This window comes from Carassius carassius, chromosome 21 (genome assembly GCF_963082965.1).
Source record: "Carassius carassius chromosome 21, fCarCar2.1, whole genome shotgun sequence".
In the NCBI taxonomy this organism is placed as follows: Eukaryota; Metazoa; Chordata; class Actinopteri; order Cypriniformes; family Cyprinidae; genus Carassius; species Carassius carassius.
In genome coordinates this window covers 6,794,972-6,822,475 of record NC_081775.1, presented here as the reverse complement: position 1 = coordinate 6,822,475, position 27,504 = coordinate 6,794,972, and the positions used below count along the sequence as shown (strand labels likewise).

Genomic DNA, 27,504 nt, shown 5'->3' with positions numbered 1-27,504 from the left:
GAGTGTACAGCAATGGTAATGTGTGTGAATAGAGTATTAGGAATGTAAGCCCAGTTAGCAGCAACCAATAGATAGTTTTAGAAGTGGAGTAACCCTTTAAGTCACATGATAACATCAACATGGCTGATGATGCCTGGATCGCATTCATACTAAATTTGAGATTTAGCTGTAGAGTTCCTACTCTTTTAGCACTCGTTAAGTAAGTACTTATTGAACTTAACTAAAGATTAGACCATGAGACCAACAAGACGGACGACAAGCCAAATACACCAGCGCTGCCATCTTCCATCAGTTTTTATTTTTATTTGACACATTTCTCCATAGTAATGTAACTGCTCTCATAATGATTAGAGCGGTCCTATTATACTTTTACTCTTTTTCAATTTTAATTAGCCTGTAACGTTGCTGTTTGAGCATAAAAAAGATCTGCAAAGTTACAAAGCTGAAAGTTCTCTTCAAAAGGAGATATTTTATTTAACAGAAATCACTTTTTAAAAACTACAACGAATGACTCATTTGGACTACAACGCATATTTTCCAGATTTGTGTTATCAAAAATATGGACGAATGGGACGAGACCTGGTTGAGCTGCACAAAAGAGTTCAACGAGTGTTATCACTAAGTTGGAGACACACTAGCTTTCCTATGGCAGAAGAGCTTAGAGGGGTTACAGTCATCCAGGTTTAAATAAATTCCTAAATTCATTAATTCAGATGTATGTGTTTATTTAAGTTTACAGGGAGAAGATAAACAGTAATACTCAAAAATGATGAAATCATCACATTCACCTCAATAGACTTTGCATATATTCACTTCACACAGTGACCACAGGTTATTTTTTCAATTATCTCTAAGCTGGAAAACCTTTGGGGTCCTAATTCAACCGTAAAACCCTGCTGAGAGTTCAGGAGGTTACAGCTTGTTTCACGAGTTTGATTTGTAGATTCAACAATTTTTACAATTTTCTATGTATGAGGAGACCTTTGTGGTGTAATGCTCTATTTAATAACTGATTAACATATACTTTGTGAGTTTGACATGGAAATGGACATATGTATCATGTCTGAAAATGGTGGTTTAAGCAAATTTAAATGTGTTTTAAGAAAATTAAGTTGAAAATATGAGACTGACTACTCTCAAATGGCTAGCCACATTTCTGCTTCATGACCAGCAGTCCATCTTTAACCATGCTTCTCTGTAGCATTTACACTTTCCTTTTGTGTTTTACTAATTGCTTCTTTTTCAAATTTTCTTGCTCATCATCTGAATTCAGATTGGAGGGAGATTACTTATTGGGTGGCCTTTTTGCTTTACATGAAATTGACCTTGTGACACCTGTTTTCAACCCGGAGACCACTGAATGTTTCAGGTAAGCAAGGATCTTTTACCACTTAAGGGTTATTAGTACAGATTATTTTAAATAAAATCAGCTTTTCACTGATTCTAATCAGCTTTTTACAATTATAAACTGAATATTCAGTTATATGCTATTAACTTCCTCACTGATGTTTTTAAGGCACAGTACCTCAAAATCTGGATATCAAATGTTGCAAGTAATGAGGTTTGCTGTTGAGGAGATCAATAATTCCACAACTCTTTTGCCCAATGTTTCTCTGGGGTATGAAATTTTTGACCATTGTTCTAACACAAGGAATTTCCATTCAGTCTTAAGTTTCATCTATGGCTCAATAAAACCTAAAGAAAAACTCAACAACTATCAGCCTAAAGTGATTGCTTTAACTGGACCATATGGAAGCTCAAGAACTATATCTGTTGCACCACTGATCACAAAGGACCTTATACCAATGGTAAATTTAGTCTTTTTATACAGCATGCACAACAAAATACTTACACACTAGTTTTTGTTCCTACCTTTTGTTCAGGACTAACAAGTATATTGCTATGAGTATATATATATATATATATATATATATATATATATATATATATATATATATATATATATATATATATATATATATATATACAATATATATATATATATATATATATATATAACAATGCATTTAAACAGAATGAAGATGTGTAAATTTTTCATTTTGCCTAAATATCAATATATATATATATCAATATATATATCAATATATATATCAATATATATATATATATATATATATATATATATATATATATATATATATATATATATATATATATATATATATATATATATATAATATTATTATTATTATTATTATTATTATTTTATTTTACTTTATTTTATTTTTTTTCCATGCACTTCAGGAGATACATGTTTCCCAGAAGACAAATAAGCTAGATTTTCCCTGACCTTTAAATACAAAAAAAAAAAAAAAAAAAAAATTCAGTCCTTGGCTCTTAATGCATTGTTTTTCCTTCTGGAGCATCAATGAGCGTTTGAACCTTCAGTAAAGTTGCATATGAGTCCCTCAGTTGTCCTCAGTTTGAACAGATGGATCTCAAAATCATACAGTCAATGTTGGAAAGGGTTTAAATACATAGAAATGCTGAAAAAAACTAAGAATTTGGGGACTCATGAACAATTATCACTAAAATAAATAAATAAATAAATAAATAAATAAATAAATAAATACCAGCTGTGGATCATTCAGGTAACAACATTAAGAATCAAGCAAATGTCTTTTGTGTGAAATATCTTACTCAGGTCAGAACTAAATAAAAAATAACATGCATTTTGTATGCTCCCTCTTATTGGTAAAATAATTAACATTTTGCAAATTCTGTGTGTGTAAACTTTTGACCTCAACTGTATATATAAGTGTTTTCTTCTCTTTCAAAGGTGAATTATGGAGCTTCTAGCTATGTATTCAGCGATAAACTTAAGTATCCTTCTTATGTAAGAACAATCCCTAGCAACAAAGACCTGATAGAGATGATTATTCACATCATACGATGGTTTGGATGGAACTGGGTTGCCTTTCTTGGTAGCCAACATGATTTGGATGGACTTAATCTGTTTAACAAATATATAAGAAATACTGGCATTTGTTTGGCCTATCAAGAGGGTCTGAGTCTAAATGCAAACTATAGTCAAACGCTTAAAAAGATTGATGAGCTCAACATCAATGTCATTATTATTTTTGCTTTGCCACAATATGCAGACAAAATTATCAAAGCAGCCATAGCAAACAACATCCAAGACAAAGTATGGATTGCAAGTCAACATTGGGCAATGAATAAACAGCTTCCAAGTGAGCCAGGAATTGGGAAAATTGGCACAATCATTGGCATTACAGAGAAAATCTTGTCATTGCCTGGATTTAAGGAATTTGTCTATAAAGCCAAAGGAACAACTGATGTTGGCCATAATGACAGAGCTAAGCGTGAAGTCCGAGTGAAGAGTAAGACATGTAATCAAGTTTGTGATTACTGCTCATTTTTGACCGCAGAGGAGATTATAAATGAAAATCCCACACTCTCCTTTTCCATCTATGCTGCTATATATACCATAGCTCATGCATTACATAAAGTGTTGCAGTGCAACATGAATGAATGCCACAAAAATACAATGCTCAAGCCATACATGGTAAGTAAATTCTTTTGAATCCATCCATTTTTTTAAATATATATTTTTAATTAAGTAAATAATGAATAATATTGTATTTTAATGAAATAGTATATTATACCCTTTTGTATTATTGTTTACATTATTTAATTATTGTACAATAATTTAATAAAAGAGTAAAACAAAAGTAATATAAATTGTATTAATATTATTGTAATACAACTTTAATATAACACAGATAATATAGTTATATTTATACATTTCTTTTTTTACACACCTCACAACAGCTTCTGGGAGAAATAAAGAAGTTGGATTTTCTTCTCAATGGCCGTCACATTAAATACGATGATCATCTTGATCCAACCATAAGTTATGCAGTTGTGCTCTGGCGCACTGATGCGAATCCTCCTCATTTTGAGATGGTGGGCTCATATGAGAAACATCCAGATATTACTTTCACCATAGACAATTCTCTCCTTCTCTGGCATAACAATGGTTTTGTAAGTTTTTAATTTTGAGCCTTTATCTAAACATTTAGCTTTGTAGATTACAATTTTCTCAATCAGGTTTACATATTTTGCCAAATGAATGTCAACTTTCATTTGGTCCTCTGGTGCACAATTTTATTTTCTTAAGTTTTATTTACTAATTCAAGCAGTAGAAATCAATTTACTTCCATATGAGTAAAGATTATAAGGTTTTATTTTAATTGTCTGTTAAAACTAGGGTAGGCAGTGTCTGTGCTAGAAGTCTGCATTTACAGACTTGTTACACAGGCCTGGCTCACCATTACATGAATGCATCCATGATGCCACGCATGGGGTGGAATTTGAGGTTTCAGCCAGTACTGAAGGGTTTTTATGAGGAGCAGGTCCAGCTGTATTACCAGCGATGCCGAGGCCATGAGACCCATCATCTTTTGAAACATCTTGAGAGGGCGAGAGGCTCTGATTTGGAAAGACGCCGTGAGCTGTTGTATGGCCAGTGCACATTCTTGCCAAAAACAGCTCCCAGGAACGAAGTTTGTTGGCTAGGAGACAGCAAAATTGAGTCCCAGGCACTCTAAGTGGCTGAGGACGAGGGACCTCTGAGATATCAGCTCGGCCTTTGACTGAGCTAAGATGAGCCAGTTGTTGAGGTAATTCAGAATGCAGACTCCCATCTACCTCAGAGGGGAGTGGGCCAAGATCATGCACTTTGTAAAAGTACAGAGAGCCAGAGACAGTCCGAAGGGCAGGACCATGCACTGATATGCTACTCCCTTGAAGGCAAACCTCAAGAATCATCTGTGATGGGGGCTACCTAGATGTGAAAGTAAGCATCTTTCAGATCCAGAAAAAAATAACTAGTACCCTGGGCGTATTTGTGAGAGAATCTGCTTCAGGGTAGTCATTCTTAATAGCCGTTTCATGAGGGCATGGTTCAGGTGTCTGTGATCGAGGTGAACAACATCCTTTTTGGGGAAGAGGAAGTAACGTCTGTAAAAGCTTGACTCGCTTTGAGCTGGCGGAACTGTCTCTAAAGCTCCTTTTTCCAGTAAATTCTTTACCTCGGATCCCAAGACATGAACATTCTTGCTCTGGACTAAGGTGGAGACCACATCGCGAAACTGCAGGGGTCTTCGAGTGAAGTGTGTAACCTCATTTTAGAATCCCCAGAACCCAATCAGCAGATCAGGGCGACACCTAAAGCAGAGGATCCAATGTCAGCTTGCTCCGGGTTCCTTGGCACTTCAGAAATGGGTAGCATCTGGCTGATCGGGAATCACTTAAAGGCGGGTCCAAACAGCCCCGTAGGGGAGACCAGAGAGTCGAGGAAGGGGACCTTGTCAGCCTCCTTAATCTCTGTGAAGTTTAGCTAAAAGTGGCATTCCAACACCACTAAGCTGGCCATTGACCTCCCGATGGCCTTTGCTGTAGTCTTTGTAGCTCGCAAAGCCAGGTCTGTTGCACCGCACAGCTCCTTAATGGCTGCAGGGTCAGATTATTTCTGCCCAGAAGATCAGGGCGGCGTAGCGTCACAATGCATGTGTGTTTAAGGATGTGTTCATTTTTAAGATAGTCTGTTTAGTTTGAGAACACCGATCTAATTTTGGAGAAATGTTTAAAATCAATTGAGATGAATGTTAACTTTAATGACACATTTTCTCATTCCTTTCTCAGGTTCCTTTCTCAAACTGCTCTGTTGAGTGTGAGGTGGGATATTCAAGGAAACCTGAAGGTTTTCATAGTTGCTGCTTTTCATGTGAAAAATGCCCACCTAACACCTATGTGGATTTTTCTCGTAAGTGCCTTAGGCAACAGACAATGAAACCTTGGAATTTAAAGAGAAAGTCCACCCAAAAATTGACATTTTGTTGTCATTTACTTTCCCTCATGTGATTCCAAATCTACATACATTTCTGCAGAACACAAAAGAAGATGTTTTGAGGAATGTTGTAACAATATAAACTTCATAATCACGGGAAGCAGTAGGCGGGAACCGGCGAACATTCAAATCAAACTTTAATAATAAAATAAACACAAAATAAAGTCCAGGCCTGGTCCTCTCTCATCCTTCACTGTTGTAACTCCTCTTTTGCATCCTTCCTTAGCTCCTCTGTGGGACTCAAGACTGGTGACTGGCGCAGGTTTCACTCATTTCCATTTACTCCTCCGTCCTGTTCCCTGCTCGTTCCCATTCTGGCGGATGGCAGCAGGCTATGGCCCCAGGCGAATGGCAGTGACTCCTCCACTCCCTCATGGATGGCAGCCATCTCTCCACATCCCGGCCGGACGGCAGCGAGCTCGTCCATCCCCCCGGCAACTCACTCCAGCCCACCGCCTCGAACGTCCACAATGGCAGACTGCTCCGCCATGCTCGATGGCACTGCGGATTCACCACAGCAGCAAGGGATCTTTGGCAGCATGTCCCTCCTTCATCCTGGGTTTCAGCACCAGTGTAACAATATAAACTTTATAATCACAGGAAGAAGGAGGCGGGAACCGGCGAACATTCAAATAAAATTTTAATAATAAAATAGACACAAAACAGCACAGACCGGTGAGTGGCACAGGTGTTGCTCATTTCCAATTACTCCACCGGCCTTGACCCATTCCCAAGGCTCTCGACCACGCCCCACTCGTCATATACCCCCATCGCCCCTGGCAGGCCTAACTCCGTTCCCATGGCTCTCGGCCCCGCCCCACTCGCCACCGACGAATTTGAATCTTGCTTCGAAAGACCAATCTACTTTGAGTGTAACTAAACGAGCCAGTGCACATTTACATGCAATTATTGCATCCAGCTTCTACTGATCACAACGTGAGTATAAAAAGGCAGCAGGTGCGATGCAGACAAGCTGTCCCTGTATCCCCATGTCTTCCCGAAAGTCATGGAGGGGGGTCTTGTTCCCCTCAGAGTGCAGGGTGTACAAATCCTCAACTATCTCGACGGTTGACTTATGCTAGCACAGTCTCAAGATCAGATGTGAGAGCACAGGGACATGGTGCTCCAGCACCTCAGCCTGTTGGGTCTTCGGGTCAACTGAGAAAAGAGCAAACTCTCCCTAACGCAGAGGATCTATTTTCTTTTTGTGGATTTGGATTCGGTCAAATAGACAGCATGCCTCACAGAGGAATGTGCATGATCGGTGCTGACCTGCTTTGAAATCATTCAAGGGCAGGACTGCAGTCACACTGAAACCATTTCAGAGGCTCCTGGCGCAAATGGCAGCTGCAGCGTCACTTACAATGCTAGAGCTTTTGCATATGAGACCGGTTCAACACTGGCTTCATGGCCGAGTCCCGAGGCGGGTGTGGCATCACTGCACTTACCGGGTCCAAGTTACACCAGCCTGTCGCCAAACCTTCACCCCATGGTTAGATCTTACATTCCTCTGGGCAGGAGTGCCCCTAGAACAGGTCTCCAGACATGCCGTGGTTTACATGGATGCCTCTACCACTGGCTGGAGGGCCACTTACAACGGGCACGCAGTGTCAGGTGTTTGGATGGGCCCCCATTTGCACTGGCATATCAATTGCCTAGAGTTGTTAGCAGTACACCTTGTCTTGAACGGTCTCAAAGGGTGCTTGCCAAATGTACAACAAAGCGACCATTGCGTACTGTATATTAAACAACAAGGTGGTCTGAGCTCCCATCGCATGTCGCAACTCGCCCTCCACTTCCTCTTTTGGAGTAGGAAGGTTCTGAGGTCACTTTGTGCCATTCACATTCCGGGCCTGCTCAACCAAATGGTCTTGAGCTACACTCCAGAGAGAGTAGCGACTCCATCCCCGGATGGTCCAGCTGATTTGGATATATTTCAGGTAGGCCTATTTGCCTCTCCAGAGACCTCTCAATGCCAGTTGTTCTGGCACACAGCCGGCCATGGGGCCTGTGCAAGTATGCGTTTGCGAGCGAAGGATGTGTCCCTCCACCCTTAAAGTTTATGTTGCTGCGATTGCTGCTAACCATGACCCTGTGGAAGGGAAGTCAAGTGGTGAACCTGCAAGTGCTGTCCCCGAAGGATGCAGACCCAGCCTTAGCTTAGCTTTGTCCCGTCCGGGCATTGAGATGCTGCGTAGACTGGACACAAAGCTTTAGGACCTTAGACCAGCTCTTTGCCTATTATGGAGACCGGCAGAAAGGGAAAGGGCGTCAATAAGCTGAGGATGGCCCACTGGATTGTGGATCCAGACAAGGTGTGCCCTGCCTGCTCAGGTTGTGTGTTCTAGAGCTGTAATATAATATAATAACTTAAAAGTTAGGCCCGACAGGACACAAGCCCAACACATTTCGGCCGGAACACGACAAATACATTTTGATTGACAGCTTTTTAAAAGCCAAAACCTGTTTACAGCCCGACATTATTCAAATGTCGGGCTGTTCACACACAGCTCTTTTGCCTTTTGTCAAGAATAAGTAATTTATACATGTTTTAACAATTTATTCATGACTAACGTAGGCTATAGGCACTTGGAAGTTGGAATAAAAAAATAAAATAAGTAATATGTAACATCGTAACATCTCAGCACTCTAAATGGGTGGTCTATGGTGGACTAAGCTTTGTGTCCAGTCTACCCATCATCTCAATGCCCGGATGGGACAAAGCAAAGCTAAGGCTCGGTCTGCCTCCTTTGGGGACAGCACTTGCAGGTTCACCACCTGACTTCCCTTCCACAGGGTCATGCTTAGCAGCATTCTAAATAGGCATAGGCCAATGCACCAATAAAAATTAGTCTTTCTTAACAAATTAAATTAAGATAAATTCTAAATTAAAATGGGTATTTGGCAATAATGAAATTAAGATAAAGGCTCTGCCGGATTTGCTTCGCCACTAGCAGCTGAAATTTAATAAAAGAATAATGCCAAAATTAGCCTATATATTCTGTCTACATTATGCATTTTAGACTCAATTAATATTTAGTTATCATTTGAAAAAACCTTTACTCACCAAGATTAGGCTAGGCCTACATGTTTTTGTGGAGGAAAATTACTGAATCCACTGTAGATGGTTTCAGCATGTTCCTGTACTCACTGATGCTGCGTCAAGCTATATAACCCACTGGCTCATTATTCTCATTATAAATATGGTCAAAACTCACCTCAGACTTTGCTTTAGTTGCTGGTGCAACCAAAACATAATCGCCAGAAGCCCCCGTTTCACCTACTCAGCACACATTTTCGCATCTTTTTCATGCTAATCGAAACACATCACATGACCACTCATTAACCTCGCAAAGTGGTTCGCAAGTCCGAGCCCAGCCCGGGCCTGTGTAAAATGATATATATTAAGCCCGAACCCGTCGGGTCCCATCGGGACCTTCAGCTCTAGTGTGTTCACTCTACTAGAAGTGTTGCATCCTCCTGGGCACTGGCTTGACAGATATTTGTAGAGCTGGGGGACCCCCAACACGTTCGCTAGATTCTATAGCATTTGTGTGGAGCTGGTATCCTCCTGTGTTCTCGCCTTATATGGGTAGTGGCACTGAGAGGCCCCGGTTAGTGTTGTCTTGCTAAAATTGCTCCAGAGTGCCCATACTGTAGACCCTGTCAAGCTTCTCTATCCCCTCGACAGACAGATGCAGCAGAACTTCTGGCACCATGCCTTCACCCTTCACTTCCAATTTTCCATATGCACCTAAATGGATGTTCATATGTGTATTTGCTTCCAAAACCTCTTTTGGGAAGGATGGGGCTTCTGCAGAGTCCTGCTTCCAATTTGAAATGGTACATTTTCCCAGTGTTATCAATCTCACTTAATGAGTAGTGTTACGACAACAGTGAATGGTCCTCTTGTTGCGAGCCCGGCCTACACCAAAGAGGAGCGCAGGTGGCTTGCACAGGGAACTGGAAGGGGCAGCATCCATTGTACTTTGATGGGGAATCCCAATTCTTCGGTCACCGACGTGACGTCAAAAGTGACCGACTGAAAGGGAACGACTCGGTTACGTATGTAACCCTCGTTCCCTGAAGTATGAAATGGAGATGTCACATCCCTTCGCCACAGCTGCTGTACCACCTTTGAGAAGCTGGGTCACCAGCTCGTTTCCTCAAACAAAACCTGGTGTGCAATGCACTAAGTGCAATAATTGCATGCCTATGTGCATCAGCTCATTTAGTTACACTCACAGTAGATTGGTCTCTCGAAGCGAGATCCCAATTCGTTGATCACCGAGGGAACGTCTCCATTCACTCCTTCAGGGAATGAGGGTTACATACGTAACCAAGACATTCCTATTGATTTTTCATTTGTATTTTTTATCCATGCAATTAAAGTCACTGGAAACTGTTTGGTTACCAAATAGCAGCATTCTTCAAAATATCATCTTCTGTGTTCCTAAGAAGAAAGAAAGTCAAACAGGCTTGGAATTACATGAGGCTGAATAAATGATGACATTGAGCTACAGATGTTACAGATTCCTTTGATTAATCCTGTGCTGGTTGCACTTGTATATCATCCTCTAAATGCAAACAAAGACTTCATTTGTGAATTTTCTGAACTCTTGAGCAAGCTGGCTACACATTTTAATCACTTTTTTTTGCCAGGTTTTCACAACAAAACCCTCCCAATTACTACTTTAAACTACCCCTAAACTAGCCCAATGGTGTTTTAAGGAGGGTCCCCCAGTAAAAATTGTGTTTCGGGGGGTAAAATACATGTTTTTGGTGATGTTCCCCTGGTAAAATTTGCATTTCAGATGCTAAATATCACATTACTGGGGTCGCTTCAACCCGCAGACATGAAAAATAAACCATGGCAACAGTGTTAAAGTAGCCCAATTCTGCCAGAAAACTGTGGTCTTGGCAACACTGCCCATCAATTCATAGGTCTCGCCCACATTTCTGCAGATTCTGTCACAAACACATGTTTCTAAACTATTTAATTAGCCTGAGTGCTCCAATTTTTGTCTGCTGATTGCCGCACAAGAGGCTTCTTAAAATAAGGCAAATACAATTAAAATCTTCTCCTGGAGGTCCCTAAAAAGTCTGTTGGTGCCTCAGTTGAACTTGTCAATCTCTGCTGTCAGTCATGGCATCACTCTCTAATTTGTCTCACGTCCTATTAGATTACATAGAGAGAGCGGCATTTATGACCTACAGTATACTCAGTCCAACCACCTGGGGACAATCAGAAAGTTTTGGGTTCACTTATCAGGACTTGTGCAGCACACTTGGTTGGTGAACGTATCCTTCTACTGCTACATTGATGAAACTCAGATATATCTTCCAGTGAGACAGGTGCTACATAAAACAAGGCGCTTCCTATCTTTCGAGTTTTGCCATTTTACAATCCTTCTTTGTACTGTAAGAAAAAAATACTAACAAAAGGATGACATAGGCTTTTCTTCTGTCTGACCCAAACTGTGGAATGATTTCCCTATTTCTGTAAGGTCAGTAAAGTCACTACTGGCATATAAAGCCATGTTAAAGGTACATATTTTAAATACTTTTTGGTCATCTTCATGGTGGTGTGTTTTGATTGTTTACCTAAGCTATGACTTTGTTATCTATGCATTTGTTTTTTGTGATTGTGAAGCCCTTTGGCATTTGTCATCTCATTATACTATACAACAATAGTTTACCCACATGGAAAGAACGTATATGTGGATATATGCGCTTATATGAAACCTATATGCAGTGTATATGCACATATATGCTGCATATATGCACATATATGATAATATATATGCTGCATATATGCGCATATATGCTGCATATATGCGTATATATACTGCATATATGCTGCATATATGCCGTATATATACTGCATAAATGCTGCATATATGCCGTATACTGCATATATGCTGCATATATGCGTATATATGCCACATATAGGCAAAACTGAGGTGCATATATGTGCATATACAGGAAATATAGGTCTCCTGTATTGCTTCTTCATATCCACATATAAGCCCTATACATACAAGATATGTCTTCTATATAGCTAATGGCAGGATCTGGTCATTTTGTAGCTCAAATCTCATTTTTGACTGTCATACATGATGCCTAGCTCATATTTTCTATTATCAAGACAAAAACTAAGAATTAACGAAAGAAATTATGCAATAACTAATGTATGTGCGAACACGTGAAATTGGTATCACATGTAATTGGCATGTTATGGAATTTAACTATGGCAATATATTTACATGATATACAGAGCCGGACAGTAACGGAGTAAATTTACTTGAGTACAGTCCTTAAGTACAATTTTGAGGGATCTGTACTTTACTCGAGTATCATTTTTGGGGAGTACTCATGACTTTACTCTAGTACATTTGAGAGGCAAATATTGTACTCTTTACTCCGCTACATTTCTATCCATAACCGTAAGTACCCGTTACTTCTTCGGCCCCGTCCACACGGAGACGGACCCCCAATCTTTTTTTCCCTCATCTCAAGAAATATCCGCGTCCACACGAAACCGATTTAGTATACATGCCAGACCAGCATGTGGCACTGTAATTCTGCCACAGAGATACACTTAAAACGTAGAAGAAGACATGGATTTGCTTTGGCATGGACTTTTATTTATGTATCCTAGCAGCTATGGATTTTAATTTTACTATTATAGGTGAACATATAAGTGCATATATACATGCATATATGTACCTATATAGGTATATGTATGCACATATATATGTGTACATATATGTGTACATATATGTGTGTGTGTGTATATATATATATATATATATATATATATATATATATATATATATATATATATATGCATATATGTACATATATGTACATATAATTTAGGAAAACGGCCAATTTTATATATGTCACATATATTTAAAACCTATATCAAAACCTATATTGAAACATTATATGTTTATATAGGTTTTTTCCATGTGGGTACTGGAGTTTTGGTGCTATCTGAAGTGCGATATTTGATGACAAAATATTTTTCCACATCCAGATACAATTACTGCAAAAATCTAGTACTGAACATTCATATTATTTTACTATTTTTCAGGCGACCCCTATACCTGTTTTCCATGTGCAGAGAGTGAATGGTCTGATGAGGGCAGCACGACATGTAAGACACGTTCTGTTGTCTATCCTCAGTTCACAGAAATCCCCTCCATCATTGTCATGTTTTCTGCCGCATGCCTAATTATTCTCCTAATTGCTGAATTTTGGCTTTTTGCTTACAATTACAACACACCAGTGGTAAAGTCTGCTGGTGGCAGCATGTGTTTACTCATGTTGGCCAGTTTGATTTTGTCTAGTATAAGTGTGTTCTTTTTCTTTGGAAAACCCAGATCTGTATTTTGCCTCCTGAGAAATGGCATATTTGCTTTTTTCTTCACTGTCTGTATTTCCTGTTTGACTGTCCGTTCCTTTCAAATTGTTTGTGTTTTTAAAATGGCTGCTAAGTTCCCTAAAACACACAGCCTTTGGGTAAAACACAATGGCCAGTGGCTCTTCATTGCTTTTTCTTCTTTCATTCATTTAATTTCTTGTGTGGTATGGATGACTGTCGATCCTTTCAAAGCCATTGCTGACTCGTGGACTTTTAAAGACCAAATTATGCTCATCTGTAAAATGGGGAACCCTATAACCATAACCATAGTCGTGTTTATAAGTTGGTTTCTTGGTTTCCTGTGTCTCCTGTTTTCTTATATGGGCAGAGATCTGCCAAAAAATTACAATGAGGCCAAATCAATAACATTTAGTCTCATTTTGTACTATCTGACCTGGATTGCATATTTCACAGCATACCTCACTACCAAAAGCAAATACATCATAATTTTTAATGCAGTGGCCCAGATAACCAGTATAAATGCAATTCTCTTCAGTTATTTCATACCAAAATCTTACGTCATAATATTCCAACCACAAAAAAACACTCCAGCATACTTTCAAACATCTATTCAGACTTATACCCAAACCATTAGTAGGACTTAGACTCAGACTTATGTATAGAAAGTAAGCCAGCTCAACTCAAATACTTCACTGTTATGTATTCACAGTCTTAAACACAAGTAGAGAAAACAAGTAGGCAAAGTAGAGAATAGAGATTTGGGTTCAATGATTTTTTAGATTTATACATGTAAGCACAAAGGCTTCCATGTTTGTTTTAAATTATAATAAAGTACATTTTCAAACTCAATAATTAGTGCCCATGTTACCCATATAGGTTTGTGAGGTTTGAATCAGCTGTCTTGTAGGTTTGATGTTATACTCACTGTCTATTCACACTCAAATGATATAATAGTAATATATATATTGATGAGCAACAGCAGTTTTTAACCCATTTATTTAGAAAATGTGCATACATCAAAAAAATAAATAAATAAAAATAAAAAAACAATATGATTTCACTGAAGTTTAATAACTTTCCTTTTGAAATCTTAATTTTTCAAGGCCCTATATCGTTCAGTGCCAAGAATATGGGGAACTCAGTGAGGCTTCATGTACAGATTGTTAACTATTACCAATTTTCAGAGGTTTCAAAACCAAATTTGGTCACTTTGTATTCGGCTGATATTTATTGTATTTAAAGGGAATGTTGAAACTAGAAATGTATCTTGTTTCCCTCCACCAAAAAAAAATATAAAAAAATATTCTAGATGAATAAAATTGTATAGGACATACCTGTTTGAGTGTCATAAATATCCTTTTTCCAAAATCTGCATGCTTGTAACTTAAGAAGTATTAACTTTATCCTAATATGAATTTAGATTCTGTAAACTTTTTTTTTTTGGAATCTTGATTTTTAAAGTACCCCATTATGCCATTTTTAAGGTTCTTAGTATTTTTCGGAGCCTTCTACAATAAGATCACATGCATGCAAGTTCAAAAAACGCTTTTGTTTTCTCAAAATATGTATTTAATATCACCTCGTTTTCCAGCCATTCTCAAATGATTAATTCAAAGCAGTTCTAAGATTCAAGGTGTGTTCGACATCGGCTGCGGCTGGATGCAACCGATCGGCGAGGGTAGCCGCGTGCAGGTGGGGAGGAGCTGCAAACGGAGATATGAAGCCGGACACGTTGTGGCTCCCGTAGTTTGCTGCAATTATTTCAGTCACGGCAGATCACCTGGCGTTTGATTACTTGATCGCGTTTAAGATGTGTGTATAAAGTGGTGTTTTGGAAGGGTGTCTTCCAAAACAATATAACATATTGGATATATACTTTAGCAGTATGACATGGGTGTTTCTGCTAATAGAAAATGATAAAAGTAACCTATAAAAAAATTCCCTGGTGGGTATGTGTTTTTTAAGAAGGTTTCAGCAACAAGATTTACAGTACCCTCCTGCTGAGCTCTTTTTAACATTTTAAACATAACACCACTGATTTTCATATACAGAAAAGCACAATTCTGTTGGATTTATATTGTGTTTTGAAAGTGAACAGAATGTTGTCAAGTTGTTAAGTTGAAGTTACAGCAAGTTGTTAGCAGTTTGCTAACCACACGCAGGTGAAGTATAAACACAGCAAAATAAACTAGACAATATGAAGAAACCAAACAAATGGAGGAACATAATGTATTATGTATCATTTGTATAGGAGCATACATTTATGACCACATTAGATTGTATGTTTTTAAGATTAACATTTTAGTTATTAAAAATGCTCATTTGAATAGGTTATGCTGCTGAATACTGTAAAAGGTCTGTATAAAAAAGAAAGTCATGCAAAATAAACATACACAAACTTTATATTAACAATAAAGTAAATACAGTAAAACAATATTTAATAAATATGATTTATGAGATGAAGACGACATAAAAACGTATTTAACTGTTTTAAAAGTCCATATGAGAATTTCTGAAACTGAAGTCGACTCGCAATAATCTTGAAACGCACGTCATCGGTGTCATCAGTGAATCCAGCCAATCGTGGATCAGTTGTGTCGTCATCAGAACCTGTGCAGCCGCTCTTCAGAAGCTGCGCTGGCTGAGCTCTCCGGCTACTCTCAAATCACTCTCGCGGTACTTTGATGGCACACGTCACAGTCACGTGGCGTCAGCGCTGTATCAAGTCGGACAAAATTTCTAACCGGCATGCACTGCTTCAAGTCAGCCGACGATCGGTCTGCGCAGAGCTCCATGAAGTCGAACAAGCCTTCAGTCTCTTTAAACCCCTCCTTTCCATGAGCCTGCTCTTCTCTGATTGGTGAGATGGCCCAGTATGTTGTGATTGGTCTGTGGCATACAGCGGTGTCAGAAATGATACTCCCATTGTTCCATATTTTGAACGCTTGTTAGAAAATCTATTTATCATACTTGTGATTCAGTGAAGCCAGCTGTTCCATAAAACAAACATCTTTCAAGAGCAAGCGTTTAGTGAATCCCACGTTGAACTCCCCGAGATTAGAGAAGCAGTCATCCGAAGAATTAGGTGTTTGTGGGCGGGGTCAGGTTGCCAACGTAAAACATAGGCGGGAATTATGCAAATGTGTTACATGAAGCTGTCACTAAAGTGGTATACATACAGTCGGCATCTAGTCATAGCTGGGGGCGTGGCGAGGGCGGAGTCGGCGTGGGGGAAAACACTGCGAACATCGTGTGTATCTGAATGACAAAAATGCAATATTGAGCGCTCATTCCCAGAGACGCGTAGAACAATTTTAGTCTCTTTTAACTTTAATATTCATATACACAAGTCCATATCGATATTTGATTCATTTTACAGCCCTAATATAGATGTATTCATTCAAAAATAGCCAAATTCCGTGACGTTCTGCTTTATACAGCAAGTTCTATTTTTGACTGGATTCCGCGATTCAACCGTTTCGCAAACAGACGGGGTGAATTTATGAATGAAAGTGTAAAAGTTCTGACACAAACCAAAGTTGTTACGTGTCCACGCGCTTTTTTGAGTGGGTTTATGTTCGACACTAGGCTAACGTTACATAGTTTTGCTTAAGGTAGAATGATAAGGCTAATTATATATACATGCCACTTTCTGAAACAACCTTACACAGTTTTGATAACGTTAATAATGAACACAATGTTAACGTAGCCTGCCTGTGATGAATGCCGACTGCACACATTTCCACAACTTCCCTTGATCATCCTCACAACTTATTGCTTGTAGCCATTTTGTCATCCTTTCCGGTTCTGTATGTTTATTAGGAAGGATGTAGAACTTCATTTCATAATTTGTTAGTTTATTGGAGGTACAGAAAACGACACAACAACTCTTCGGCATGATTGTCCTGTGTATTTCAATTGGCGCCAACGCAATGTTTTCCCCCGCGGGCTAAAGTCACATCACCTGACGGGGCGTTCCCGGGGGCATTCCCAGACCAACCGTCTGTATCTATAACGGAACTTTGTGAGATCGCGATCAGCTCAGATGAGTGGCAGGTTTTTAGGGAGCTTTCTTTGCACGTTTTATGTAGGCTATATGTAATTTATGTTATTCATATAGACTTATTTGTATAGAACTTGTTTTTCACACTACATGCTGGAAAATTATCTTGCAGGGGATATTTCCCTTCCTAAATTATAGAATTGGCTATATTTTTTTACATGTATAAAGACCCACCTAAGCTAAGTAAAAATATTAATTATTTTTTATTCAATTATTGTGTTTTGCTTAAGCTGACTGGGTAATAGTAAATCGCTTTTTTCTTTAGGACTACACCACTGTATCCTACCCATTTTCAATGGTCAAAAACCATTGGTTTTGTGTTTCATCACTGTTGACACTGTCAAATATGCAAATAATAACAGTAACCCAAGGAATGTACAGTGTGATATGTCAGATTATGAATGACCAGGATTTATTATGTGGTACTGTGATATGAAAATTGAGCATAATACCAAGTCTTGATATGCCATTCAAAGCATTTGAATGAAAAAACAAAAACAAAATGTTTATGCTAATATACAAATCAAATACAGGTAAGGGGCGAAAATGTAACTATAATAACACATAATTTGACGTAATTCATACTCATGCAATAAAAATTATAATAATTAGACTTTATGGCCAACATAGCATAGAAGTAAAGCACACGTGAAGTGGGCGGGAAATTGTATCAGTACGTTATTGATGCATGCTGAGCAGCAAAAGGTATGGCCTCAGGGGCGTCGGACTGGGGGTAAAACCAGTTCTGATAACCAGGGCCCCAAAGGAAGAGAGGGCCCTTGAAAAGTCTGGAATATATATTTTCAAGGGGGGGTGGGCATTAGGACTGCCTATGCATAGGGCCCGGGATCTTGTGCAGCGCCCCTGTATTGCCTACAGTACAAAAATAAGAATTGTTTAGACTTAAAAAATTATTTATAAACAAATAGAGCTAATTTCCAGGATACTGAAATTGTGAAACTGATGAACACAAAAAAAAACTTGACAGCGGGTGTATTTATTTGGCCAGCATTACACAAGATGACTTCTCAAAAACAAGTGAGCTCCCTATCTAGACAACATTATTTGGTGTCATAAGCGCATTCTGAAAGTACAACATGTTTGGTGTCCATCTAGACAGCATTCTGGAGCATCGCCGGTGCGGTGCCTATTAAGGCTGTCTGGGATGGTAACGTTAACTAAATGTTTTTTGAGACAGAGCCTAATAAACCATATTTAAGAATTGGGAATGACAGCCTTAACTCAAATATGTAACACATATTTACAAAAAGGCAATTCTTATGTTACTGGGTAAAAGGATGACTATTTAAGTGTACAGTTGTGTTAAAAAAAACACTAATAAGTTCATTAAGTTACATTAGCTTCACAGTCTCCCATGTTGACGACAAATGTTTTCTCAGACACGCCACACATCACAATGTTTTATGCCCAAATCTTCACCTCTAAACGAAGCTCATTAGCCAAGATATGTCTCGCAGTCCATTGGGAGAAGAAAATAACCAAAGCCCACATGTTTGGATGTGACCTAGAGACCACCATAAAGGAGATCTTATCACCCCAGGTAAAGTTCACCTGGTTAATTTATATATTAACACTAAACCAACTAACTTAATGAAGTTAGTGCTCACTTTAGGAGATAGAAAAAAATGTAAAGCTAAACTAAACTAATCATTGTCTCTTCCTGTTTGTGGGATATATCCACATGATTCATTACCAGATGAAAGTTAGTCTTTGAACTTCAGGTCACCTTCTTTAAGGAGTTGTCTGGATTTACTCAAAGAAGACCAGATAACCTTATTGCAGACTGCGGTGATGCGTTGATCAAAATTAATGTGGCTTTCAGGCCAGGTAAATGCAGCCTCATACAATACATGATTAATCTAGATTAAAATGGCTCATTTGAACTCTGCCGAAGGCATTCAGAATATGTGTGCTACCAATAAAATGATGACTAAAAGTAACATTAAGTCTTTGAGAACGGGTTTCTCAAGACAGTTGGTGCATTAGACCAGGGGCTCATCTCCTGTTTCCAAAATGCATCACAAACTGCTCCACATTGCACCACATTGCACAAGGTGCAAACAACCTTACGCCTGTTTCACACATACTCCATCTGCAGTGCGTATGCATTTCATATTTTTTTACGCACCCATGTTAATAGATTCCAGCGTTCACGCGGTTGCGGTCCGTCATTGCATTCCAGGAGCGGTGCGTCTGCAGCAGTGCAGCGATCGTTCACGTACCGAGTAGCGGACTGCAAACGCTTCCTGTGTGAAAGCACAATGAGTATGAGTCCATGCTGCTTCTGAACCACATATGAAATGCACACGGACTGCATACGCATTGGGAAACTTCTTTAACCCTCCTATTAACTTTGGGGTCAATTTGATCCCATTCAATATTTAACATCTGTAAATACATTATTAAAAAAAAAAATTCTTCAGATTTTATGAATTTTCCTAATTTAATGGGGACAACTCTGTAAACATAAAATTAACCTGCTGATATTTTTTAAATGTCCTGTACACATTTTGTAGCCTCGGTGTTCCTTTGGGGTCAATTTGAGCCCAGGCTCTTTTAGTTGTATAAAACATAAGAAATATAGAAATTTCACAAAAAATTGTTTTAGTTGTTTTATTGAGGTCACTATAGCATGTTATAATTATATAATGTTCACTATAATTTTACATATTCAATATTATATTCAAAAAACGTCCCTCTGTTTTAGGGTTCTAACCTAATATAACCGTATCTGAAGTAGTACACATGACATGGGACATAATTCTCATGAGAACTTTGATGTTTCATATGCCATGGGGGAGGGGAAAACATAATTTTTGTGAAAACTTTGATATTCCCCGTGCCGTAGGGAGGGGAAAACCTAATTCTCATGGTTTACCAAACAAAGGGGAGGAGCAAACATTATAAAAGCATGAACAAAAGCATTCTAAACCATTTCTCTTTGTGCTCTGTGTGCTCTCTTTGTTCACCATCTCTCTCATTTGAAAATTACATCTAAGCAAAGATTTTATGTCAATGAGATTTTGACAGTGAAAGTGACAGAGGAGAATGTGTCTGAGACCGATGATAATATTGAGGACCCTGATTATGAGGCATCCTCCTCAGATGAGAATGAGACTCCTAATGTTGACCCTCCTGTTGTCTCTCAACCAACCACAAACCCATTACCAGAGGTGGGTAGTAACGAGTTACATTTACTTCGTTACATTTACTTGAGTAATGTTTTGGGGTAACTAATACTTTTCGGAGTATATTTAAAGATGGGTACTTTATATTCTTACTTGAGTAAATTTTGGGGGAAAAATCTGTACTTTTACTTCGTTACTGTGGGCGACGCTCCTCTCGTTACTTTATCTTAATGCAATAAATGTTATAAATGCTTCAGTTTATTCCAAACGCGCCGTCTACTTTTCTCTTGGCAATGAGCGTTGCTCATTCGCGAATGATTCATTCTTTTGAGTCAATTCTGTTCAAAGGCTTGATCAAACCAGTTGGCAAACGAATGAATTGGTTCATGAATCAGTTTGAATGAGTCGTTCAGTTCCCTGTCGCACGCGCTGAGCGTCTGAAGCGGTTCACTAAGAGTTGTAACGTTTAACATCAGCAGCGTTGAAAACGTGGCTATGGAACTGCACTGAATTGAAAGCAAATCTGCAAAGGCTATTATTTGCATGCGATGGAGATCCTTATTAGATGAACACCGCGTGTGCTGTCTACTGTTTAACAGGTAATAACTTGGGCTACATTCGATTACAGTACACGATACCACTATGACATTAGTTTGTTGTACGTGTGTGGCTTATAACAGAGGGGAGTCAAGTTGAATGCAGCTTCCAAAAGACAAAAAATAGCCAAGATTATAATAGATAATAGATTTTAATTAATTTGAATACAATCACACCGGTGCCAGTAGCCTACGTTCAGCAAGTCATATCATCAGCTGCTTAATTCAGATCTGTGATCGCTTGCTGGCGCTGAGCCAGAGACAGACGCGTTTTTACAGCAGTGGTGCGCATTATAACCAATCACACATGATTTTTTTGAGCTTATTAAAGCATTGGCCAATCAGAGGCGTTCAGATGAGTCATCGCTAAAATACCGGTGATGTCGGGTCTCGGGGCTAATCACCTGTCTTTTTGGTGTGGGTGTGTTGGGATGGTTTGACAGCTCACCGCGTCTGCCTGTTTGTGTTTTCCCCGCCTTCCTTGTTTCCCCGTTGTTAACCTTAATTGATCGCCACCTGTTCTCTATGTCCTTCTAATTTTTCCCCTTTATTATTCCCTGTGTTTCTCTGTCTATTGTCAGACTGTTGTTATTCGTACCTATAGCTCCGATCATCTAGCAGCTCTTTGTACTCACCCTGTCGTGTCTTGTCCTCAGGCTCCAGTGTGTTTAGCTGATTTCTCTGCCCTAGTTCTTACAAGCCCAGAGCTCCTAGTAGCATCTGCTGTTCATCCTGTCACTGCGAGTGAAACCTGTGAAACGTGACTCATCTGCTGTTCATCCTGTCACTGCGAGTGAAACCTGTGAAACGTGACTCATCTGCTGTTCATCCTGTCACTGCGAGTGAAACCTGTGAAACGTGACTCATCTTCTCTGTCTCCGCTTTGTGAATAAAGACTTGAGTTTACCCGCATCTGAATCCAGCCTGCTTTCTCCTGACAGAACAGTCTGACCATATTATGGATTCAGCGGGATCTGATCCGGTTCGCTCGGCTCTCGCTCAACAGGGAGTGTTGATCGGGCAGCATGCCACCCAGCTCAACACCACCGCGCTGGATGTGGACGTTCTCAGTGCCCGAGTCTCCGAACTCCTCACACGGGTGGACGATCTTCAGCGAGAGGCAACGAGCCGGAGGCCCGTTCCTCACACCGGTATGTCACACGAGTCCGAGCCCCATGCCAACAACCCGCCGGTCTACGATGGCGATCCTAACGCCTGTCAAGCGTTTCTCTCCCAATGCTCGCTGGTGTTTTCTCTGCAGCCCCGGCGTTTCGCAAATGAAGAGACCAAGGTGGCTTACGTCCTTACACTCCTCTCGGGTCGTGCCCGCGATTGGGGAATCGCCGTATGGAGATCACGTGCTTCCTGTTGTGCCACCTTCGCGGATTTCAGTCAAGAGATGGCCAAATTGTTTGATCGCTCTGCTCAGGGGGGCGAGGCGGCGGCCCAGTTATCACGACTGTCTCAGGGGAGGAGCTCCGTCACTGATTATGCCATCCAGTTCCAGACTTTAGCTGCGGCATGCGGCTGGAATGAGAGCGCGCTGCGCGCTCGTTTTCTTGAAGGGTTGGCTTTCACCATTTCTGATGAACTCATGGCCATAGAGCTCCCGCGGGAATTGGATCAACTCATTAATCTCGCGCTCCGTATTGAGGGTCGTCTCAGCCAACGCCGCAAACAACGGCAAACACCCGCCCCGTGGCGCCACCTAGAGTCCTCTTCAGCCAGTTCAGCCAGCCGACAGCCCTCGGAGGAGCAGCCCATGCAGTTGGGTCGTCTACGGCTTACACCACGGCAGAAGCAGGAGCGTCTGTCGTCTGGGGCGTGTCTATACTGCGGCAAGGGAGGCCACTTCGCCCTCTAGTGCCCGTTAAAGGGCCAGGGTCCACCAATGAGGCGGAGTGTCCTGGTGGGCACGGTTCTCAGCTCAAGCTCTCCTGCAACACGCACTCAGCTGCCGTTCCAACTCTCCTTCCAGAGTCATTCACACACTGGACTCGCCCTTGTGGACTCAGGGGCTGAGGGGAACTTCCTTGATGCTGCCTCTGCTCAACATTGGAGAATACCGCTTCTTCCTTTGGTTAGTCCCGTATCAGCATGGTCATTAGCTGGCCGTCCCCTTACCACAATCACCCACGTCACTCCCAAGATAGATCTTCAGATTGCTGGCAGAACAGGTGCAGAGACAAAACGGGACTTTAAAATCCCTCCCGGGATCCTCCTGAGGAACACAAGACACAGAGACAGGACGAAAAACAGCACCCAAACATGACACGTGACAAGACTGACTCCAGGCTAAAACAGAATTACCGACCCAATCAATGTGGGGATTGTGCTTGTGCAACCATGGGTGTCCCAGAACTAAAGGAGCCTTAGGGGAATCAATAATAAAAAGTTAATAAAAAAGGGTAATAAAAAGGCTTTAATAAAAAGCGACCCTCTCCGGGCGCCTTCTCGTAAGCTGGCACCCAGATTCATTGGGCCATTCCGCATCACCAAGGTGGTTAATCCGGTGGCGATCAGGCTCAAGCTCCCTCCTACTCTTGGTCGGGTTCACCCGGTGTTTCATGTTTCCAGGGTCAAGCCTGTGTTCTCTTCCCCCCTTAATCCTGCTTGCAGTCGCCCCCCCCCCCACCCCCTCGTCTTGTGGATGGATCTCCTACCTAAACGGTTAAGAGATTACTCGATGAGCGGCGCCGCGGCAGGGGGTTTCAGTATCTTGTGGACTGGGAGGGGTATGGTCCAGAGGAGAGGTGTTGGGTGCTGTCCCGGGACATTCTGGACCGCTCGTTGATTGAGGACTTCCAGCGGCATCGAGGTAGGCCCCTTCCTAGAGCGCCAGGGGACGCTCCTGGGAGGGGGGGTACTGTCGGGTCTCGGGGCTAATCACCTGTCTTTTTGGTGTGGGTGTGTTGGGATGGTTTGACAGCTCACCGCGTCTGCCTGTTTGTGTTTTCCCCGCCTTCCTTGTTTCCCCATTGTTAACCTTAATTGCTCGCCACCTGTTCTCTATGTCCTTCTAATTTTCCCCTTTATTATTCCCTGTGTTTCTCTGTCTATTGTCAGACTGTTGTTATTCGTACCTATAGCTCCGATCATCTAGCAGCTCTTTGTACTCACCCTGTCGTGTCTTGTCCTCAGGCTCCAGTGTGTTTAGCTGATTTCTCTGCCCTAGTCCTTACAAGCCCAGAGCTCCTAGTAGCATTTGCTGTTCATCCTGTCACTGCGAGTGAAACCTGTGAAACGTGACTCATCTGCTGTTCATCCTGTCACTGCGAGTGAAACCTGTGAAACGTGACTCATCTGCTGTTCATCCTGTCACTGCGAGTGAAACCTGTGAAACGTGACTCATCTTCTCTGTCTCCGCTTTGTGAATAAAGCCTTGAGTTTACCCGCATCTGAATCCAGCCTGCTTTCTCCTGACAGGTGCTTCCTTCACTCGCTCACTGACTGAATACCTCTTTCTGGCGAATTCTCTCAACAGAAACAACAAAGTGCAGATGTGTGTACGAATCTTTAATTAAGATATTGATTTCACAGTGTTAACAGTTTCAGTGATTTTAATGGGAGTTTCTGAGAGTGATTGAACTCTAGACTGTCAGTGAAAATGATCTTTAATAATGTAAATGTTATTTGCTCTCTTTCTGAACAATGGAAGATTAGTAGCAATATTTATATCACATTAACTTTCAATGTTAAATTCACATTTTTGTGAATTTGTCGTATTAAAAATATGTTATGGCATGACACCTATATGTTACTTAAGTAAACAGACAGGGTTTTATAATAAATTAAATAAATTGGAGTAAAGGCTGATGAAATATATACATTTATACACACACACATACATTACATATATGTTATCTATATATCTAAATAAAAATAGACTCAGTATATATGACCCAAAGTAACTAGTAACTAACTACTTGAGTAGATTTTTTATCCGATACTCTTTTACTCTTACTCAAGTAACTATTCAAGACTAGTACTTTTACTTTTACTTGAGTAAATATTTCTAGAAGTACTTTTACTTGAGTACAGTTTTTGGGTACTCTACCCACCTCTGCCCATTACCTTCCAAAAATGAAAAGTTATCATGATCCTTCTCACCACCTGAACAAGAGGGTAGACTTAGTGCTGCTAATATCATCAAAATGGTTCCAGGGCCCACTAGATATACTGTCAGCCATGTCCAATATATAAAATCAGCATTTCATCTTTTCATCACACCATCAATTGAAAAGAATGCTCTTGAAATGACAAACTTAGACATGTTAGCATGACACGTTTGATGTGGTAATTTCACAGTAGGCATACACACAGGTTTAAAGACTCATTCTTGCCCCCTAAAGATTCGGCTAGTTATACATCTGCACTAAAATATCAAGGGGAAAGTCATCATAGCTCACGTAGTATAGACCCAGCTCCCAACCCAACTTTGAGAATAGATTAACGGCGATATTTTTTTTATCGCCCGATAAGAGTCTCCCGTTAACGCAGCACGTTAACGGCAATAACAGCCCACCACTAATCGTGTTTACTAACAGCTCACAGCTCTTCATATAGATTTTTTGCTGATGTATGCCTAGTGTTTTCATGACTTCTTTGGCACGTTATATCTCTCCCAGCACCATTGATGTGGCTGATCACTTCTCTTTGAACCAGTGCCGCACTCAAGATATTACTCTCAAAGAGAACTTTGAGAACCTCTTTCTTAACATGGAGAGAATAGGTAACACCTCTGAATGATCTATAAAACAAGCTTTTACATAAACTCTGCATAACTATAGATGTATGTGGTTATATTTCCAATTCAAAGGTGAGGAAATCCAGTCTTATCCAGGATTCTTTAATCAGAGTTTCAATGTTCATAGCGACTACTTTGGTGATGAGGAAATGGCTGTCGACCTCATTGGTGCAGTATAAACATTTATGAGTTAATTTATGAGTGCTTTTACACTGAAAATTGACAGTTATAGTCAAGCGTTAACTCTAGAGGTTAAGTGCAATAATAGTAAATAATGACATTTTTTAAAAAGTGGGAAGTGGGATGCATTAAAATGTCATTTTTTCAAAATCAAATTTGGTTTAATGTTTAAGGTGGATCATTTCTATGAAGGTGTATAATTTCTTTTTTGCCACAAAACTGAAAAAAAATTTTTTTTTAAATATGTTTATCAAACACTTTCCCGTAGCTCAATATGCACATTAAAGTGGAGTATAATAGTATAATTTATAAGTGAATATGAAGCCCCTTACTTTTTGTGTATTTGTACAGAATCATTTTATCTAAATTTGTGGAAACATATTTGTCTAATTTTTATTAAAAAAAACATTTTATCACCAAAATTATGGAACTGTATCACTGTTGATTTGTCTTTATTTGTGGTCTTTGAAGATTTTATAGCCAATACGACTGATGATGCAGTGGTGCCACACGTGTGTGTGTATATATATATGTGCATTAAATTATATTTTAGGCTTTGAAACAGATGAAAAAGCAAATTGTTAATGGTTTATTCATCTGCATATCTCGTTGTTTAAAGCTTTGGTCACATGAAATTACACAATGAAACAGCAATGAAACTGTTTGTGCATCATTTAATTAAAAATATAACAACAAATTGGGGAAACCTATCTAACTGCCATTATTATTAGTAAGTAAGTAAGTAAAGTTTATTTATATACAATGGTGGACAGTAATGGAGTAGCTTTACTATACTTAACAAGGTTTCCGCGGGGTATTAAAAAGTCTTAAATTTAGTTGTACAAGAAAGTCTTAATTATCATTTCAAGAGGTCTTAAATTTGGGGACAGAAAGACCAGAATTGCTATATGGCTGAATGTGACGATTAAACTTCAAAAGGCTAACGTTATATTTCATTGAATAAACATGAGCGCTTCACATTCAAAGTCCAGTGCTGTGCTGCTTTGTGTTCCCTTTCGAAAGCTTCAGTCAATGCTGTGCTGCTCAGCGCATTGGGAAAAGTCTTATTCGTGACCAGTGGCGAATAATGTGTGTAACACGTCAATAGAATTTACCCGGTGGTAATATAGCCTCGGTTGATGACGTCATCGGGGCGCGCGCCCGCAACACGGGGCTATAGATACTCCACAGGTGCATCCTCAGGTCTTTTGTCTTCAGATCATTCTGTGCATGTGTGCGTCAGTAAGATTCTTTTCATCAGCACAGATCTTTGTAGGATGAGCCAACGAAACGGTAAGTGTTATGTTCCTCCGTACTCTCGTCTTATGTATAAGCTGGATAGACATGATTACTGTTTTTGTTTGTTTGGGGGAACAGCACTGGCTTTAAAGACAGGCGAGTGCGAGCATTGTGAACTGCTCTCAGTGAAGATGCTTCGTGCTCGTCTGAGCTATTTTCAGACCGCACCCACCTTTTCATCGAAGGG

At 40.0% G+C, this 27,504-nt stretch overlaps 1 pseudogene; it reads left to right on the top strand.

Moving 5' to 3' along the window:
* Positions 1 to 1,505: 1,505 nt before the first annotated feature.
* On the top strand, positions 1,506 to 25,840 carry LOC132098240 (taste receptor type 1 member 1-like; annotated as a pseudogene).
* Positions 25,841 to 27,504: the final 1,664 nt, after the last annotated feature.